The sequence below is a fragment of the Medicago truncatula genome, chromosome 6, assembly GCF_003473485.1.
Source record: "Medicago truncatula cultivar Jemalong A17 chromosome 6, MtrunA17r5.0-ANR, whole genome shotgun sequence".
NCBI lineage: Eukaryota > Viridiplantae > Streptophyta > Magnoliopsida > Fabales > Fabaceae > Medicago > Medicago truncatula.
Window position 1 is genome coordinate 27,204,230 of NC_053047.1, and position 13,751 is coordinate 27,217,980.

General features: G+C 35.8%; 1 non-coding gene across 1 annotated transcript; it reads left to right on the forward strand.

The window, feature by feature from the left end:
• LOC120576230 (small nucleolar RNA R71) lies at positions 1–107 on the forward strand. The gene has a single exon (XR_005642307.1). It is a non-coding gene; the product is annotated as a small nucleolar RNA R71 (small nucleolar RNA).
• The last annotated feature ends 13,644 nt before the right edge of the window (positions 108–13,751 follow it).

A 13,751-nucleotide genomic window follows, 5' to 3' on the forward strand; every position in this document is an offset into this window, starting at 1 on the left:
AGGCCATGGTGGGGACAAAGTCTAAGCATTTCCTTGAAACGCTCCCACGCCTCATAGAGAGACTCCCCATCTTTTTGATTGAAACGCGTAATTTGGTCTCTAAGCTTAGCGGTTTTAGATGGGGGGAAAAATCGGGCGAGGAATGCTCGCCTCATATCGTCCCATGAAGTAATGGAACTGACAACCAAGCGCTAGCTCTATCCCTTAAGGAAAAGGGAAAGAGATGAAGTCTTACGGCTTCTTGGTTCTCTTTTATGGTGCCACTGAGTCTAAGGAAGGAAGAAATATGGAGATTTGGATCCTCAGTGGGTGATCCAGAAAACTGGTTTTGCTGCACTAAATTGAGTAGTGCAGGCTTGATTTCAAAGTTATTACCCGCAACCGTTGGGTACACGATAATAGCTTGTGGCTCTTCCGTTGAAGGAGTAGCATACTCTTTGAGAGTGCGTTAAGCCATAGCGGTATTATTTAGTGCCTCTCTCTTTTTCTTATGCAAAAATCTTTCGATCTCAGGAATAAATTCTCCGAGACTTTTACTTCTTCGCATAAGAAACCGAGAACCCAAGAAGTTAGTGGTAAAACAAAAGAAAGAAGTAGAAGAAAAGAGAAAGAGAAGAGAGTTCTAATCACAAGGAAAGAGTTAATCAAATTAGTTTACTGCCCGGCAGCGGCGCCAAAAACTTGATGAGATAAAACCGCAAGTGCACGATCTTACCGAAGTAGTATAAAAGAGTATCGTTCCGACAGGGAGTAGTTTAATTCAATTAACTTTTTAGAGATGATTAGAAGGGAGAAGAGAATTGTAAGTTGGGGGTTTTCAAGCGTTTGAAAGATTATAATAATAAAAGGAGTCTTGGGATCGTTGGTTTCCTCTAAATGACAAGTCCTTCTCAAACCAAAACCATAAGCTTATAATGTTATGTTAGACCTAATTTCTCAAGACAGTTTCTCTTATGTTCTTCTAGCAACCAAGCCTATTTCGCTGACTTGATTACTATTAGATTTTGGTTCCTCTAACAACCAAGCCTCCTTTACTGACTTGATTGTTATTAGTTCCCTTGAAGATCGAAACTATATGCCTCAAAGATTGCAAAGCCTATTTCGCTGACTTTGCAATCCTTGTCTGAATTCACTTGTTCGAATATCAAAGCTCCACTTTCGTTTTATGAATTGATATTTGGAATAATGGATAAACAATTATCAAACCCTCCACTTTCGTTTCCACAGTTTGATAATGGTTGATCCATGTTAAGACGGTGAATCCAGATAAGAAATTAGGGTGACATAAGATTAAGGCGTAAGGCTTGGTTTGATTAGGATTATGTCATTTAGACTTATCCAACAATCCCAAGACAAGGAGAAGTCTACTCACTCATGTTCATCGTAGACATGGGGGAGAAGAGAGAAAGCATGAAAGTAAAAGACAAGAGAATAAAGGAAAAGAAAAGAACTTTAATTAGAAAAGCAATTGTCACTTATTGTATTCCAAGTAAGGATGAATATTTGTTATGGCTAGCTACTCTATTTATAGTACACATTTGACTTAAAATCTAAGCAAGTATATTCCAAGAATATTCCACGGTAGATTGTGCGCCAAAATAGAATAGCTTGGAGTCCAAGCAAAAGCAGCAAAAGGTCTTCTGGAGGGTGGCACGGCCGTGCCAAGGCTAGCACGGGCCGTGCCAGGCTTCTGACTTATGGGAGACATATTTTGTCTCTCAATCTTCATATTTTCGTGTCCAATCTGCTCCAAATCCCTTTCTTTTGCTCCAAGACTCAATCCATCCAATATTCTTCCCTGAAATATAATAAATTGCAATTTAAAGTAAACTATCCTAAAAAGGAAATAATACTAATATAAAAATATATAAAATCTAAATAAAACTAAACTAAAAAGCGTATTAAAATAGACAATAAATGACTCATCACTAATTCAGATATTACTAATCCGAAGGCGGTAGAAAATTTTTATGTTGGCACTAACCCACAGGTACACAATGATGGTGATGGTGGTGGTGATGAAGAGGAGGTAGGTGCAAACTTGCACCATTAACAAGTAGCCGGTGGAAACTATAATGATGAACGTGGGTATGGATGCAAACCGAAGTTCAAAGAACATGCACCGAGCATCAAAGACAAGGTGTTGAAATGATCGGGCTAAGAAACCATGTCCTAAGGGGCACTCAAATAAATGAATAAAACAATCAAATGTTCCGATACATGATGCAACACCTTCACCTCCAAGGTCTACCTTTTGGACTTCAATAAAATTGTGAGCTCTCCTCTTCCTCTACTCTTCTCTACTTCTCTTCTTTCTTCATCATCTTCTTCTTTTTCTTCTTCTTCTTTTAAATCATTGAGGACAATGCTTCTCCTAAGTGTGGGGGGAGTCTAATAAAGTGTCTTTAGTCGTAGTGTTTCCAAACTCCCTTGAACTTTATTCTTTTGTTCTGTTTTATTGTGAAAGGCATGGTTAAGTAGCTTGTTTTTATTGAAAAATATCATGACATAAATTTTTTATTGTCTCCTCTTAATTGGTTATTTCTTGTACATGAAAGTGGACTCTTGTATTTTAAGTTTTCTTGATATACCCACATCTTGCTTCAAAGTGAATACAATTCTCCAATGAGAAAAACACAAGTTGCTTCCCTTGAGTAAGTGTATGAATAGGTATTTTAATGAAATATGTTTTAATTTTAGTGGTACGTTGACCTTTAATAACTCTCAAAGTAAAATTAGTATAAGTTAGTATAAAGGAGTTTATAAAAAGCCAAATAGCCAAAATAATTTCAAAGTTGCATTATTGAATCTAGATTGGGCAAGGAGGTAGGCCCTCCGACTTCCTACGTGAAGGTAATGTTATCTTGAAAAACTTTAAAAAGCATCATTGAATCTAGATTGGGGAAGGGGGTAGGCCCTCCGACTTCCTACGTGAAGATGATGTTTTAAGGGGCACCACTGAATCTAGATTGGGGAAGGGGGTAGGCCCTCCAACTTCCTACGTGAAGGTGTTGTTTCTTAAATAAAGTATGTTGAAATTCCAAAAATGTGCAAATGGCAAAGATAAAAAAAAAAAAAGAGATTGCAAATACTCCCATCTCTCTTATATGAAATGAAGAAAGGGTTTTTCTTGGTTGGTTTAGTACTACAATTAGAACATGTTTCCTCATAATATCTATCTTATACAGGAGCAAGAAAAGGGTTGGACTACACACACACACTCACTTGAAACTTGATTGTTGGGTTGAATAAGGTTTACAAGAAATGCTTGAGTTTGTGATTAGTGTACGCTTGAAATTTAAGCCCTTGAGGAGACATGTGTTTTAATTAAATTGTCATATGATAATATTGTCTTGTGCTACCATGTTTATGCCTTTTGCTTGAGGACAAGCAAAGATTCAAGTGTGGGGGAGTTTGATGAGTCATTTATTATCTATTTTAATATGTTATTTAGTTTAGTTTTAATTAGATTTAAGTGTATTTTATATTAATATTATTTCCTTTCTTGAACTATTTTACTACAATTGCATATTGTTATATTTCAGGAACGAATATTTGATGGATTGAGTCTTGGAGCAAAAGAAAGGGGTTTTGGAGCTGATTTGGTACGAAAATACGAAGATTCGGAGACAAAAATATATCTCCCTCAAGTCAGAAACTTGGCACAGCCCATGCTAGGCTTGGCACGGCCGTGCCACACTCCAGAACTACTTTTGCTGCTTTTGCTTAGATTTTAAGCTACTCTATTTTTAGCCCGAATGTAATTGCTTAGATTTTAAGTCGAATGTATGCTATAAATAGAGTAGCCATCCATCACAAATATTCATCTTTTCTTGGAATACACTATGTGACAATTGTCTTTCTAATAAAAGTTCATTTTACTTTCTTGTTATTTATCTTTATGCTTTCTCTCTTCTTCATCTTGTCTACGATGAACGTCAGTGAGTAGACTTCTCTTGTCTTGGGATTGTTGGATAAGTCTAATGACATAATCCTAATCAAACCAAGCTTTAAACCTTAATCTTATGTAACCCTAATTCCTTATCTAAATTCACCGCTTTAACATGGATCAACCATTATCAAACTGTGGAAACGAAAGTGGAGGGTTTAATAATTGTTTATCCATCATCTCAAATATCAATTCATAAAACGAAAGTGGAGCTTTGATATTCGAACAAGTGAATTTAGACAAAGATTGTAAAGGCAGCGAAATAGTCTTTACAATCTTTGGGACATATAGTTTCGATCTTCAAGGGAACTAATAATGATCAAGTCGGCGAAATAGGCTTGGTTGTTAGAGGAACCAAAATCTAATAGTAATCAAGATCTCATTCCTGGTGATCGACTGCCCTTCTCTCTATAACTGCATTATAGGGAGAACCGGACTCGCCCAACTGGGCGACGCATGTTCAATCGCTCATCTGAAGTTGAAGTACTATGCAAAAGAAGGCATCATCGCCTCTCTCAACGGAGACATCGAAGTTGCACGAAGATGTTTTGTAACGCCCTCTTTGAATTATTTGATTTATTTGATTACTTTAATGAGTTTAGAATACACTTATATGATTTGTGTGATTTATGTAATTTATTTTGATGAGTGATATTTTGTTATGTTATATGTTGGTATTTATTAGTATAATATATATGCTATTTGGTTTAGAAATATATATGTTATTTGGTTTAGAAATATATATGTTATTTGGTGTAGAAATATATATATTATAGAAATATATTTGTTGTAGAGATATATTTGTTATTTGTTATAAAAATATTTTATATTATATATATATATATATATATATATATTAGAATAGAATATTGAGACTTTGAGGGCAGATTTGGATATAAGAGAAAATAAGTAGGTTAAGGACTTATATGAAAGGGGAGAGTTAGAATTGGAAAATGAGGATTACGTACAAGCAGTTTTGGAGAAAAAGGGAGAACAAGAGAAGAGGAGAACCAAGAGAGGCTACCGGTCGATTTTGTTAAGGTAAGGGTGGGACTAGCATTCGATTCTATTAAGTGTATAATTCTGATGGTTGTATTTAACAGATTGTAGGATTAGTTTTTGAGAATTAGGTTAAAAGTGAGAAATTGATGATTAATTGATGAAAAGTTGTTAGATTGATGTAGAAACTGTATACAGACCTTAGACAATCCATAAGATGTTATCAGAAATCAAAGTTAAGCTTAAAACCATGTGATTAGGTGAATTTTCGTGAAAACTGCATTCTGCCCGAGCCAATATTCATCGCTCGCCCTCGCGAGCAACATGTCTCGCCTCGCGAGTGATGAAGTTCATCGTTCGCCACGCGAGTGAACCCAGAAGTCACTCGCCACTGCGAGCAAGTCACTCACCATAGCGAGTAGACCATGATTCAACCTTGATTTTGGAAATTGATCCTTTAGTCGAACTTTAGATGGTTTTGAGTGCCTGAATATGTATAAGAATGGTTAGGCAAGTTTTTAGACTGAGATTGAACACAGGGAAGTTAAAAATAGGATTTTTGGGTGAAAAATATCAAGTTCCTGAACTGCCAACTTTGTGAACTCGCCATGGCGAGTAGAGGTGTTCGCCTCGCAAGCTAGTGTTAGACAAACTGCCTTGTTTAGGGTTCATGTGATTTTGTCGCACGAGTTGTTGTGAGTTGATCCTTGGGGTAGGAAATAAAGTTGTTTATATTACAGTTGTTGTTTCAGTAAGTTTGATAAGATGATTTAATGTTAATAATAAGGTGATATATTTGTAAATGCATTATGTGGATTATATATGATGTTTATGTTGATGTTAATTATCATTTGATATTGTTATATCTTGAGATGTATATGTGCTGCCTGTGTTGCTGTTGAATCTTGGTTAAGATGTAAATAGATGAATTGATGTTGTTGTTAATGTGATATAGTTGTATATGCGTTATGTGAATGATATATGATGTTTAGGTTGATGTTGATTGTCATTTGATATTGTTATATCATGAGCTGTTTTATATTGTTGTCTCTGCTGGTGTGGGTTATGGTAAAATATTTATATACCTTATGTGAAAAATGTATGATGTTAAGGTGTTGATGATATGTTGTGAATTGCTTGTGCTGTTTCTGTTGCTGTTGAATATTGATCAAGTTGTAATTTGTTGTTCTAAAGTATTGGAGTCTTAAGTCGTCGATGTTGTCTAAGTTGTGGAGTTGCGAGTTGTTGTCCCAAATTATTGGAACCATTTGAGTTGTCTACGTTGTCTAAGTTGTAAGATGTTGAGTCCATGCATACTCATATAAGTTGAGGGCTTGATGCACTGGAGCCTTTGCTCAATAAGTTGAGGGCTTGATGCCCTGGAGTGTATTTATGCTCAACACGTTGAGGGCTTGATGCCCTGGAGCCTTTGCTCAATATTTTGAGGGCTTGATGCCCTGGAGTGTATTTATGCTCAATATGTTGAGGGCTTGATGCCCTGGATTGGTACCACATGCATGATTAAGAAGTCGAAGTCGCATTGTCTAGTCAAATTCGTTGTTGATGAATTATCATCCAAGAGTTGTTAAGTTGTTGATGAATTATCATTCAAGAGTTGTTAAGTTGTCAACCATGAGTTATTAAGTTGTCGATGAATTATTATCAATGTGTTGTTATGAAGATTATACGATGATTACGATGTTGTATAAGATATTGATTACGATGTTGTTATGATGTTATTATGATGCTGCCCATGATGTTGATTATAATGTTGTGATAATGATTACATGATGTTGTCTATGAGTTGTTAAATGTACTTGATGATGGTTATGTTAAGTTGATAAGTTGTCCCTTATTCGTGAATTGTTAATGAGATGTTTGATGAATAATTATTATTATGAATTGATGATGTTTATTATAGTTGCTAAGTTGTCTTTTATTCATGAATTGCTAATGAGATGAATATTTATTATTATGAACTGATGACGTTTACGAATAGTTGCTAAGTTGTCTTCAATTCATGATTTGCTAATGAAATGCTTGGTGGAGAATTTTTATTACGAATTAATGATGTTGTTACGTTGTTTATGATATCGATTATGATGCTGATATGTTGTATAGGATTTATGATTAAGATGTTGTTATGTTGTTGATTATGATGATGTTATGATGTTGATTATGATGATGTTATGATGTGGATCATGTGGTTTATGATGTTGTTATGTTGTATATGAATTATGATTAAGATGTTGTTATGTTGTATATGATTTATGATTAAGATGTTGTTAGGTTGTATATGAACTATGATTATGATGTTGTTATGTTGTGTATGAACTAGGATTATGATGTTGATAAGTTGTTTATGATGTTGTTATGATGTTGTTTATAATGTTGTATATGATGTTGTTATGATGTTACATGATGATGATTATGACTGTTATTATGATGATTAAGAAGTTGATTAGGAGTTGTTGAAGAAGTATTATATGAATAACTATTATTACTAATTGATGGAGTTTAAGTTGTTAAATGCATTTGATGAATTAAATGCTTATTATTATTATGTTGCCTGTATTCGTGGGTAACTTGCAGGTAACCAAGATTAGTTGCCGTCGTGTGAGGGGTCTCTCTCGCGTGTCTTAGGTGCTTTGATACTTAACGGGATGGAAATTTTGTTATTACTTTTCTATTCCTTACGCATTGCTTATGGAGATTTATGACTATGTTTTAGATTGGATTTTATAAGATAATTATGATGAGGCCTTCGTGCCAAAGACAGTTTTAGATGTTGAATAAATTCCGCTGCGAAGTATTTAATATTATGTTATTGAATTTTGAAGGATAAATAGTATTTTATCCCGTTTATGATTTTATGAAAAGAAGTGTGACATTCCGTTTATGTTGAAAACTCTGATTTAATATATGAAATTTTTACGTTGGGAAAACGGGGTGTTACATGTTTCCTCCAGGCTAACAAATCCTAGAACTCAGCTTCCAAACCCAGCAAGCCTGCTGAGGACAAAGGGAAAGCTGCTGCGAGTACTTTGGATGCCAACTTGGTCGAACTTGACCCCATGTTCACCAAGGAAGACCTATAGGAACAAAACAGGGAGAAGAAGGATCCGCTCCACACGAAACTTCTTAGACCTATTCCTGACGGTGAATTCGAGTTAGTCCCCTTCGGAGACAACCCCTCGAAGAACTTCAAAATCGGCAAGGATCTTCCTGAACTTGTCTAGGCACAGCTGGTCGCCTGCCTCAGGGAGAATGCAGACCTATTTGCCTGGAGCACAACCGATATGACCGGTATCGACCCCAGCGTCGCTTGTCACCAGCTGACAGTAGATCCAGGTGTAAACGTTGTAGCCTAGCGACGTAAGAAGCAGTCTCCTGAAAAATCAGAGGCTGCAGAAAAGGTTGTTAAAGACCTTCTAGAGGCAAATTTTAATTTTTGAGGCCAAATATACTACCTGGCTCTCAAATGTATCCTTGATGTATACATGGACGACATGATTGTAAAATCCCAACAAGAGGTTGATCATGCCGCCCATCTCAAGAGAGTGTTCGAACAAACTCAGAAACACAACATGCGACTCAATCCAGAAAAATGCACTTTCGGAGTACAAGCGGGCAAATTCCTCGGTTTCTACCTAACCGAAAGAGGAATCGAGGCGAACCCAGATAAATGCCAAGCATTTACTAAGCTTCCCACGCCCCATCCAAGAAATGCATCCAAACACTCAACGGTATGCTAACTGCCCTCTCAAGATTCGTCGTCAAATCCGCTCAACATGCTCTCCCTTTCTTCAAACTATTGCGAAAGGAAACGAAGTTTGATTGTACAGACGAGTGCGAGAACGCTTTGAAACATCTCAAAGAAATCCTCTCAGCATCCCCGATCATCTCACGACCAAAACAAGGTGAAGTATTGTACCTATATCTCTCTGTTTCATCTGACGCGGTAAAGACAGAAACCAGTCTACTTCACCGGCAGAGCATTGCTGGGGCCAGAAACGAGGTATCAAAAGATTGAAAAGGTTTCTCTCGCACTTCTTACAGCGGTACGAAGATTGAGGCAGTACTTCTTGGCTCATACGGTAATAGTCAGAACAGACCAACCCGTTAGACAAATCTTGGGTCGCCCCGATATCGCTGGACAGATGATGAAGTGGTCACTCGAATTATCCGAGTTCGACATACACTACGAATCCAGAAAAGCACTGAAGGCGCAGATGTTCATAGATTTCCTTGCCGAGATGACCTTCCCAATGGATGACAACACAGAAGAATGGACCGTCTTCGTCGACGGATCCTCTAACTCCAAAGGAAGCGAAGCAAGAATAATCTTAGCAGACAACAAAGGTATTATTGTCAAGATTTCCCTTGCTTTATCTTTTCCCGTAACCAATAACACTGCATAGTACGAAGTGTAACACCCCGTATTCCCAACATAAAAATTTCATTTAATTAATCAGAGTAATTCACATAAACGGAATGCTACACTTCTTAAAAATCATAAATGAGATAATTAACTAATTATCTTTCCAAAAATCATAAACGTATTAATTCAAACTTAGCAGCGGATTTAATTCATTAACATAAGTAAGTCTTTGGCACGCAGGCCTTATTAAAACATAAGCAATACGTAAAGGAATAGAAAATAGCCACAAAAGATCCCATCCCGTTACGTATCAGAGCATCCTAAGACTCAGTGAGGAATAAGTCACTCACGACAGCAACACCAGCAACCTACTAACGATCACCTGCAAGTTACTCATACGAAGAGCAACATTTCCAAGCAGAAGGGGTGAGATTTCACAAAACAATAATATTAAGCATATAATTCAGCAATTATATTTAATCAACATCAAATCATCTTAATATTCATTATAAATAGTAATATATCATTTAGCACTTCAATCATAGTTTGTATAAACAATTACATCTTCACAACTTATCAACATAAACATCCTTGACTCGACAATGCGACTCCAACTCGACTATGCAACTTAGACCTCTTATATGCATGTGGTACCAATACAGAGCATCAAGCCCCCATCGCTATTTGAGTATTATTATACTTCCAGAGCATCAAGCCCCAATCGCTATTTGAGTATTATTATACTTCCGAAGCATCAAGCCCCAATCGCTACATGCTAATGCATGGACTCGACTTCTTAAACGTCTTAATTCGACAACCTCTTATAATAGTCCAATAATTTGGAACATCAACATCTTCAACGACTTGGACCGACTCATGCAGCTTAGTTAGTTAATGATCAGCAACATAGGCAGTATGCAAAACATCATGATATAATAATATCGCACGTAAGTAAACAACATCTCAAATAATCACATATAATTCAAGTAATGCATATACAATTATATCACATTATAAACAACATCAAATCATCATAAATCAGCTTCACAGATCATCATTAATATTCATAACTACCCTAAGGTTCAACTCTCAACAACTCATTAGACCCTTTATACAAGGTTATTTCTTTCCTAAAAACATCTCTAGATGGTTAGGATAAAGTCCCTACACTTAGGAAGAAGTTTGGAAGCATTTGGAGTGAAGAAAATTGCATTTTTAGGGTTTCTTGGATGACAAAATCGTGGCACGTTGGTCTCCCATCGTGGCACGATTTTTCCAGATTCGACAGACGACTTCAGATTTTCAACCTTCACGTTTTCGCTCATAAAAACCAAACCGTTAACCCGTTTTCGATGCCGTTTTCGCCTAAACGCTCCTGACACTTAGCCCTATCATAATCTATAGAAAAACTCAAGTTTAAACCACCCAAAAATCGGTTTCCAAAACTTCACATAATCACTTATTTGCAAAACGTTTAGACACCGAATCTTCAAGTGAAAATCCCAGTTTCCATCAACCCAAACCCAAAACTGGTTCTAATCATTGTACTATGAACAATCTAAGGTATGAACACTATTTCTTCATTAATTCAACGGGTTTCCAACATCTAATCAACCAATTACAACCTCTAACCCTAATTTCCCAAATTCCCAAAACTACATGTTAAATCCAATTTCAGAATCATAGGCTTAAGAAGATTGAATGTTAGTCCCACCCTTACCTTAGAATAAGAAAATCGCAGCCTCTATGTGCTTCTCCCTTCTCTTGGCTTTTTCTCCCTTTTCCCCAAAATTGGTCGTACGCTCTGTTTTTCTAAACTAGGTCTTTCTTACTTATAACTCCACCATCTATCTTATCATATTTCTCTTTCTTCCCCCAAACTTTCTAAAATCTCATAACAAACTCTCAACTCAATCTTATTTCAATTTTCAAATCTTATTCTATTAAATAATATAATAAGCCACTTAATAAATCACATAATCATATAAATATATTCTAAACTCTTCTTAATAAATTCTAGACTCAATTAAATAATTAAATAAAACAAATAATTCAAAGAGGGCGTTACAACTCTACCCCCCTTAAAAGAATTTCGTCCTCGAAATTCAAAGCACGCAAGAAAAGGAATTCAATTATTGTTTAAATATCTTAAACTATATATAGCCAAATAGAAACTTCAAACAAAACATACAAACCACATTAAAGTTAATCAATCAAACATGATCACATAATAAACATAACCATTAATCAGAAACACAAGGACAATCAAGACAACATAAGACAGTATTACAACTGTTACTCAACAAGACTCGACTCAACTACTTGGCCGGACAGACCGACCTGCTCTGATACCAATTGTAACACCCCGTATTCCCAACATAAAAATTTCATTTAATTAATCAGAGTAATTCACATAAACGGAATGCTACACTTCTTAAAAATCATAAATGAGATAATTAACTAATTATCTTTCCAAAAATCATAAACCTATTAATTCAAACTTAGCAGCGGATTTAATTCATTAACATAAGTAAGTCTTTGGCACGCAGGCCTTATTAAAACATAAGCAATACGTAAAGGAATAGAAAATAGCCACAAAAGATCCCATCCCGTTACGTATCAGAGCATCCTAAGACTCAGTGAGGAATAAGTCACTCACGACAGCAACACCAGCAACCTACTAACGATCACCTGCAAGTTACTCATACGAAGAGCAACATTTCCAAGCAGAAGGGGTGAGATTTCACAAAACAATAATATTAAGCATATAATTCAGCAATTATATTTAATCAACATCAAATCATCTTAATATTCATTATAAATAGTAATATATCATTTAGCACTTCAATCATAGTTTGTATAAACAATTACATCTTCACAACTTATCAACATAAACATCCTTGACTCGACAATGCGACTCCAACTCGACTATGCAACTTAGACCTCTTATATGCATGTGGTACCAATACAGAGCATCAAGCCCCCATCGCTATTTGAGTATTATTATACTTCCAGAGCATCAAGCCCCAATCGCTATTTGAGTATTATTATACTTCCGAAGCATCAAGCCCCAATCGCTACATGCTAATGCATGGACTCGACTTCTTAAACGTCTTAATTCGACAACCTCTTATAATAGTCCAATAATTTGGAACATCAACATCTTCAACGACTTGGACCGACTCATGCAGCTTAGTTAGTTAATGATCAGCAACATAGGCAGTATGCAAAACATCATGATATAATAATATCGCACGTAAGTAAACAACATCTCAAATAATCACATATAATTCAAGTAATGCATATACAATTATATCACATTATAAACAACATCAAATCATCATAAATCAGCTTCACAGATCATCATTAATATTCATAACTACCCTAAGGTTCAACTCTCAACAACTCATTAGACCCTTTATACAAGGTTATTTCTTTCCTAAAAACATCTCTAGATGGTTAGGATAAAGTCCCTACACTTAGGAAGAAGTTTGGAAGCATTTGGAGTGAAGAAAATTGCATTTTTAGGGTTTCTTGGATGACAAAATCGTGGCACGTTGGTCTCCCATCGTGGCACGATTTTTCCAGATTCGACAGACGACTTCAGATTTTCAACCTTCACGTTTTCGCTCATAAAAACCAAACCGTTAACCCGTTTTCGATGCCGTTTTCGCCTAAACGCTCCTGACACTTAGCCCTATCATAATCTATAGAAAAACTCAAGTTTAAACCACCCAAAAATCGGTTTCCAAAACTTCACATAATCACTTATTTGCAAAACGTTTAGACACCGAATCTTCAAGTGAAAATCCCAGTTTCCATCAACCCAAACCCAAAACTGGTTCTAATCATTGTACTATGAACAATCTAAGGTATGAACACTATTTCTTCATTAATTCAACGGGTTTCCAACATCTAATCAACCAATTACAACCTCTAACCCTAATTTCCCAAATTCCCAAAACTACATGTTAAATCCAATTTCAGAATCATAGGCTTAAGAAGATTGAATGTTAGTCCCACCCTTACCTTAGAATAAGAAAATCGCAGCCTCTATGTGCTTCTCCCTTCTCTTGGCTTTTTCTCCCTTTTCCCCAAAATTGGTCGTACGCTCTGTTTTTCTAAACTAGGTCTTTCTTACTTATAACTCCACCATCTATCTTATCATATTTCTCTTTCTTCCCCCAAACTTTCTAAAATCTCATAACAAACTCTCAACTCAATCTTATTTCTATTTTCAAATCTTATTCTATTAAATAATATAATAAGCCACTTAATAAATCACATAATCATATAAATATATTCTAAACTCTTCTTAATAAATTCTAGACTCAATTAAATAATTAAATAAAACAAATAATTCAAAGAGGGCGTTACACGAAGCCTTCCAGGACGGTTTGCGGACCGCCTAAGATTTGGGAG